The sequence below is a fragment of the Equus quagga genome, chromosome 12, assembly GCF_021613505.1.
Source record: "Equus quagga isolate Etosha38 chromosome 12, UCLA_HA_Equagga_1.0, whole genome shotgun sequence".
NCBI lineage: Eukaryota > Metazoa > Chordata > Mammalia > Perissodactyla > Equidae > Equus > Equus quagga.
In genome coordinates, this window is record NC_060278.1 from 33282636 (window position 1) to 33291109 (window position 8474).

Consider the following 8474-nt stretch of genomic DNA (forward strand, 5'->3'; position numbering starts at 1 on the left):
TAAGTGAGAAGTGGATGATGACATCCACAAAGCTTGGCCTTGTTACGGGTAGAAATCACAAGGGGTTTTGGTGAGAGGGAAGCCCACGGGAGGGGTCATTCTGCTCCTGCTGCAGCAGGCTCGCTGAGGCCGGCGAAGGCTTCGCCCTGGACTCTAGAACTGCTAATAAAAGGAGAGTTGCCCCTTGGGGTTCCATTCTTTTTGCTGTGCCATATTTCCATATTTAGGATTGTGACAATTTAACATATTTTTTAAATTACAATGTGTCATTTGTTTTCTAATTCTAGTTGTCAAATTCTGATCCTGAAGGTCGGAGACAAAAATATTACCAGTCATAGGGAGAATATTAGGAGACTGTTTACTTCTGTTCCCAAATTTCATACCAAGGAAGCACCTTCAAATATTAAGCCAAGAAAGTAATTCCAGATGAATAAAGAAATCCAGTCAAGACCACTTTATTGTCCAGTTTCTGTAAGGCCGGGTGGGATGTAAATTTCAACTTGGGTGCAGATGGGGACATCTATGCTGAAGAGAATTTGGGTGCCTTTGCTGCTTTTCAGCTTATTTGCAATAATTGCTGTTCACCTGTATCTAAGTTTGATTTTACTTGACACTGATGAGGTTATGTAAAATCTCATGGCACCACAAGTCTTTTCAAGAGATCAAAGTACAACGCTCGGATAATAAGCAGTGTGCAAGTGCCGAGGAGTGTCCACTTTGTTATGGATGCTATACTTTCTGATTCTGAATAGGGCTGGTGAAAACATTCACTTGAACCCAAAAGAGGAGTCTATTATCCAGAGTGTAAGAACTCTATTGTACCTTAAAAAGAGAGAGATTTAGCAGCAGGCAAGAAAAGGAGAGTATTAGCCCTCAGCAGAATTTTCAGTAATTGCCTCACTGAAAAGGCTCTGCATAAAGTAATCACATAAAGGTAAACTTAATGGTATAAAGACGTGATTGGGCACATTTAGGTGGGACAACTGAAGGCGAGGTGTATTTGTTTTCATTTCTCACTGAAAGGCAGGGGCTGTATTTCATATCCGCGGGAAGGAGCCACAGGATTGAATACGAAGATTAAAATACATCATAATTGCTTTAGTCAAATGAACAGATTTTATATCTAAAAAGGACCTGTAAGCATAATTTAGGGGAGGTTTTGCATGGAAATGAAGTATCACTTACAACGCCGGTTCCCAACTACCTTACACAACTTGTCTTCCCAAGATGGGTATTTTAATCTCTAATTTATTAAAAGATGAAATGTTGGAATGTTGGATAGATTGAAATCATTTGTCAGATCACGAAGTCCTCATAACATTTCTCAGCCTTAATAACACATCTGCTCTTAGAATGTGGTCTCTTGATAATAGCTGTCTGAAAGTGTCTGAATTTAGGGATTATTTGAGACAACAGATTTCCTTCTCTTTGCAATTGAATGAGGCATCTGCTCCCTCACCGTTAGCTTTGTGCAATAGTCTCCAGGCGTTCATAAAAGGGCAGATCATTTTGAACATTATGAGAAGAAAAAAAGACCTCTATCGACAATATGAGATTTGGAAAGAGAAATTAAGAACTTATTTTATGTTTAGAAATATTATTCCGTAGTTCCTTTCTCAATCTGGGAGAACACAGTGGCTAGAAGGGAAGGAGTAACACAGCACTCCAAAACCACCAATTTAGAGAAGACCTTGATAGAATGCTAAGTAGAAATTCACAAAATTTTATCGGATTTGATTCAGTACAACCAACAGAACTCAGTGGAAACGGACAACCGTGATCGTTCCAGAGACCATATGCCAAATTAAGCATCCAACCACAAGAGTAGACCAAACAGAATGAAAAATAATACATAAAGATCACCTTTTCCATTTCACCTCCAAGAGAGAACATTCCAAAAGATGAAACCATAGCAAAACATTTACGCAAGTTCAGATAGCCTATTCATACAAAGAAATGCAGATCAAGCATCTTTGAAGGTGCTTGACCAATAAAGAAGAGACCATTATTGGCTTTTTTACTACATTTAATTATAAAAGTTACCATTTACGGTTGCACAAGTTGGTTTTAAAATGATAGTGTTGCCCTTTTATTTCCACACACACCCACAAAAACATTCCTTACATTTAGAAAGAAGTAAAAGGAAAATTTTAGCTAAGTTTCCTGATATTTGCATATTGTCGTCCTACAGATACCCCCACAGAGGGCTTTAATGGCCATAGAACAATGAGATAACATTTATTATAAAAGCCACTCTTCCAATAATCAGTCCATATCACATGTACATGTACAAACAGATATACAAATAACAAATACATGGCATTTTTAACATCTATATATACGGCACTATTAACAGAGCTAAATTCTCAGATTATATAACTGTGCGAGCATGATTACAACAGTGAAACATAAAAACTGGGCCCTGCCTGAAAAAACACAGCTGTCCCATCCGCCAGCACGTAGGATGACACCTGGCTGTTTTGGAATAAGGAAAGGTGTCATGAGGACACCTCCCCACTTGTCTTTTCAAGTTGTTTTTCAAGTTGGCCTTAGTCATTGATCTCTCTGTGACATTCGACACCACTGCTTACCCTGCCTTTGGGAACATCTTTGCCTTTGGATTTTCTGCCACACTATTATTTCTTGGACAACTCTTTACCTGAATTGAGATTTTCTTCTTCCCCAGAGGGGTTCTCAACGGTCCTGGCTTGGAGGGTCAGAAACCACATCCTAGGAAGACTTTGGACATCTGTGGGGCCCTTCCCAGTTGTCCCAGTGATTGCAAAGTGCTACTGGCATTTTGGGGGGAGGGGAGAGAGGAGCAAGAACATTAACTTTCTGGGATGCACAGAACGGTTCCATATGACAAAGACTTGTTACGCAAAATGCAAACAGCACCACACTTTTGAGAAACACTGAGTGGGAAAATAGATTTCTTGACGCTCATTCACTACTTCTGAACCTCCCCTCTTGAGCACTTTTCTTCACCTGGGGTCACGTCTCCCGATACACACTAGACCCCCAAGTCTGTCTCTCCCACTTTGCATCTTAGTGTCACCTCAGGCTCTTCAAGCCAGCTTCTGCTTGAGAGCTCTTCACAGGCAGTGCAGACTAACATCCACCCAGGAGCCTGGCACATGGCTCGTCTTTTCTGCTTCTTCTTTCTCCTTTATCCCCACATCCAAATGACTGAGTTCTGCCAGTTCTCTTTATCTACAACGTCTTTTAGAAATGTTTCTTTTCCAGGGTCACAGCTGCCCCTTAGCAGACACCTCTGTTTACCCACACTGGCTTCCCAAGGCAATCGCTGCCCTTTACCACCCATCCTACAGGCTACAACAATTATTTTATGGGCACTCCCCACAATTTGGATGGTCCACCCTGACGAATCCTGCCCGTTAGTTCTCATTATGGCTCTTCAGCCCCCTGTAATAACTCTCCTACCTCTTTCCCCCATCTCACTCTTTACCTTTTACTGTCTCCCTGTTGAGATCTTCTGTCCCAGCCAAGCTTAACTGGACAGCGTGACATGAATTTTTCACTCCTTTCTCAGGACCTTCATACCTGTCACTGATGCTGACCCCATCTCCTTTCCCTCCCTACTTGCAGGCTCAGTAACAGTACCTCATGGAGCCATCTTAGAGCCAGAGGGAAAAAACAATCAGTAATATCAATCCTGTTTTTCTTCAAAATTTTGAGATTTTGTTCATTATTTTGTATTAATTTTGATTTCTAAAAAAATTGCGTTAAAATTTTCTTAATTTTGGGGCCTGCCTGGTGGCATAGTAGTTTGCACATTCCACTTCAGCTGCCTGGGGTTTGCGAGTTCAGATCCTGGGTGTGGGCCTACACACTGCTCATCATGCCACACTGTGGCAGCACGCCACATACAAAGTAGGGGAAGACTGCCACAGATGTTAGCTAAGGGCCAATCTTCCTCACCAAAAAAAATATGTATATGTTCTTTATCTTGATGACTCAGTTTTTGGCACTGCCTTAAATTTTGCCCCAGAGGCAAATGCCTTAATTGCCTGGCCCTAGTCCTGGCCCAGCTGTGTGGCTTCCTCTCCTCCCACTCTGCTCCTCCTGCAAGGCATCCCTGATGGAGACTTTCTGTGCCGAGAGCCCCCTTGATCTGATCCTTGTCTGCCGTCAAGTAGCTTGTGGCTGTGGTTGCCGTGAGAGAGCTGTCAGCTGCAGGTTTGGGCTGGACGGGCCGCCTCTAGGACAAGGCTGGTATGCGGTGCTCTTCACAAAGATGAACACCCTGCCCCAGCTCAGCGGATGTTCAAAAAAATCCATGAGCATCATAGAACACAAGAGCTGTCAGTGACTGAAACCTCAGGTAAGACATCAAGGTGCAGTCATAGGGATGTTGGCCTATGACACACACAAAACACACAAAAAATCCTCACTTATCCCGCTATTATTTTGCTTTGAAAATTACCCATGAATATGTAAAGTCTAGCTCACCAAAAATCCTGAAGTCCATAAAATAGGAAAGTAAAAAGGATATTGGCACCATTACTGTGGTAAGGTGGCTTGGAGGTGAGTCAGAGCCCCCCTGGGTGTGCTGGGACCTCTCCCGTTAGTCGTCTCTTCCAAAACCCGCACTCCCCACTGTCACAGACACTTTCAATTCAAACAATCCATCTCTTTCACAGCAAAAAAGCCTCTGCACAGCTCCTTCTACCTCAGCGCGAAGACACATGGCTATCAGATAACTAGGTTAAGTATTTCTGAGGCGTGTGGCAGAATAAATGAGTCTCGTCTCACCACAGAAAGAAGACACAGCACGCTTGAAGGTAAGCACGTGTGAATCCCAAAGCGGGACTTTCGACACCGGCCGGGCCCTCAGTGACACTGTTTTGAAGAGCAATACAATCGGATACTTGGACTCTGACTTCCCACTCGAAGTCCTGTTCCTTGCCCCTCCCCCAGCAGCATGTGACTGAGTTCTGATATTCAGAGGATGGGCAGCTGGGAATGTGGGTCAGACCTGCTCCTTTCTCCCCTGTGCCTCCTTCTCCATCTCCCCTACCTTCCTCCTCACTCACTTCCTTTTCCAGCTGTTTTTCTCACCTTTCCCTCCAAATCCCCTTTCACATATCCAGATACGGTTAACGGCCCTAACAGTACAAAAGCAAAATTGAGTAAACTTGATGGCAATAGAGGATTTCTCTGTATATATACCTTTCTAAATAGTTTCATGTGTGATACTTTTTATGCAGAGCAAACACATAAATTATATGTGGGGCTATTCCAGGTACTTCTAAAACACAGTATCTTCTCCGAGATTTGATTATTTGGAACATTAGATAGGCAGCAATAAAAAATATCTTTTTCAACCAAAAAGGCACAGGAAAGGGATACAAATAGACATGAGCTCTTTGTTGCTGTTACACTGGGACCCACCTAACTACCCAGTCCTGATAGCGTGATTCAAGAGGCATTAATTGGTCTGTCTGGAGTACAAAACAGCATATCTAGGCATGCTCACTTGGGACCACACTGGATGCTGGAGGGCAGGGCTGAAAGGCAGAGCAGGCGCTCTGTGGGTCTCCGTTTGGTCCATGTCCCCTCCCAGCAGGACCTCTCCCCCCAGGTACTACCTCACTGGATCTATTGGCATCAATAGAGCTTCGAGCGCAAAATTTTGAATTTACTGAGCAAAAAGTTCTCCTATTTTAAAAACAACCGGTAAGCATTCTTGTACTATCAATATTTGAAAAGCCAAGAAAAAAGACATTTGAAACTCATTATATATCTGTCCGAACAATGTTTTATATTTTCTGACCTCTAAACGATGACATTTAAAGAAACCAGTGTGAAGCATGGATAGCAGTCTGGTGAGCTCAGATGTTAAAAGAAAACACATGGAACGTGTCTTATTGAAACATAAATAATATGTATATAGAAAAAGAAGGAAGGAGGAGCACATAGCCCAAGGAGATTACGAGTTTCGGGAACATACAGAATAACGTAAAGGAGTGCATCAGTTTCCTGTGGCTGCTATAACAAGTTACCACCAAGCTCGTGGCTTCAAACAGCAGAAATTTATTCTCTCCCAGTTCTGGAGGCCGGAAGTCCAAAGGTCAGTATCACTGGGCTGCAGCCAAGGCGTCGGCAGCTGCTGTGCTCTCTCCGGAGGCTCCAGGGGGGCATCCATCCCGTGCCTCTTCCAGTTTTGAAATGGCAGTGACTGCCACCGTCATTGCCTTATAACCTCATCACTCCACTCTCCGCCCAGTCACATCGCCTCTTCCTCTTCCATCTGTATCAAATCTCCCTCTGCCTCCCTCTTATAAGGTCGTGTGTGATTACATTCCGGGCCCACCAGGATAATCGCCCCAAGATCCTTAAATTGATCACACTTGGAAAGTCCCTTTTCCCATATAAAGTAACATTTACAGATTCTAAGATTATGATTTGATATTTTTGCGGGTCATTATTTGGCCTCCTACAGGAGGCTGAAGCCCAGGATGAGCTTTGAAAACGCCAAGAATGACAAAAATGTCTTATTGGATCACATTTAGATAGAGATGATGAACAAAGAGACAGGCTTATTTCTTAGCTACTCATTTCTATTTGGTTTCTAGTTCCAAAAGGGAGAATGGTCTTCACATTCGAAATGGTTGAACATGTCAACAGACAATTAAAGAGCAAGTTGAATGAGGAACTCCTAAGTGTGCGTTCAGCCATTTTTTGTGGATTTAAAACTGCATGTCAGGCTCTGGAAAAGGTGACAGATGTGGTCTCAGGATTCCACTGCCAGGAAACCTCCTGCACTGCATGATTGTTCATTCTTCAGGTCGTGGCTTCAATGTCGCTTCTTCAAAGAGTGGTCTCTGACCACCCTAAGGATTTATCCATGCCCCCGCTGGCCTGTGAACTCCACAGAACAAGGATTATTTTCTTTTTGGTCACCAATGTATACCAGCACCTGGCACAGTCCTTGGGACATAGGAAATGCTTAATTGCTACCTGTTGAATGAATGAAAATAGCTAACATTTTTGAGCACTTGTATCTGGCAATCACTCTTCCGAGTGCTTTCTGTGTATTAACACCCTTAGGAAGTAAGGGATGAAGGGAGGGAGGGAAACAGAGCGAGGAAGAAGAGAGGATAAGAGCAAGAGAGGTGTGAGAAGATAGATTGACAGATGTCTCCATTTTCAAAATGAGGGATAACAGGAAATGGAAAAACTGCAAATTCGTAAACCCGATATGTATCCCTGACAAAATCTAGAATGAATTATTAAACAGAAAGAGGCTGTGAATAAGCTTAGACTGGCCTGAATTTAGGTTTCCACAAACCTGTTATAGGAATACAGGGTAAATAGAAATATATTCTATTTCTATACAAAATACAATAAAATAAAAATGAAAACCTAAAGCCCTTATCCTTAAGCCCAAGCTTAATATGAGTTATTGTTATGCTCAAGCCAGGGGAAAATGTTGTCACCATCTAATGCTCCAATCACGGAAGCAGAGCATCCCAGTCATGGGAATAACAGAATTACGGGCAACATGGCAGAGTAGAAAGAACAAGAGTCAAGTTGACGCAGGTGATGTGAGAAAATTACTTAAAATTTCTAAGGTTTTCTTCATTTACCTATATAATACATGCTTAGAGAATTATCATGAGGATTAAAATAAATAAAGAGTGAAGGGCCTGGCACACGGTAAGTTTTAAATAATGTGAGTCCTCTTCTTCCATTCTCTTCCTTTAATTTCTATTGTACTTTGTACAAGACCAGTAGTTGATGGGACAGTGAATTTAATTCTGGTCAGTACCTTTTAAAGAACACAATGATAAACTATAGGTCAGCCAGAGGAAGGACACTGGATTGGTAAAGTAGCTGGAAACTATGTCTTATTGAAATAATAATGTCTGATGTTTCCATAATATCTTATAATTTTCAGAGGGTTTGATTCCCAAAACCATACTACAGGTAAGCAGACCAATATTAATATGATGTTTTACACAAGAATCTATAAACACCCACCAAATACTACATCACTCATAAATAACCAAATGGCACACAAATGCAAGTTTACTAAGCACCTACCTGCAATTTCCTCTTCCTTACACTGCATCCCTTACAGGCAATGGTGGAAGAAAGTGGGCAATATTCTGGAGATGTCTGAGGGAAGACATGATAACTGCCTTAAAATATTGGAAGGATCGTCCTGTAGTAAAAGGAATAGAACGCTCCCCCCAAAGAACAGACCACGACTAACAAGTGGAGATTGCAACAGACAAGCTTTGGCTCAATATCAGGGGGAACTCTGGAACCGTTGGCGGTCGGCAACAGTAGACCGAGGTTGACTAGTGAGATATTCAGGGCTGCAGAGCCGGATGTCTGCATTGGCATATCCATTGAACTAGATCCATTCAATTATTTCATTGTTAAATACATAATTATTGAGCAAAACCCTGTGCTGGGCATTGTGGGAGACAGAGAGACAATTA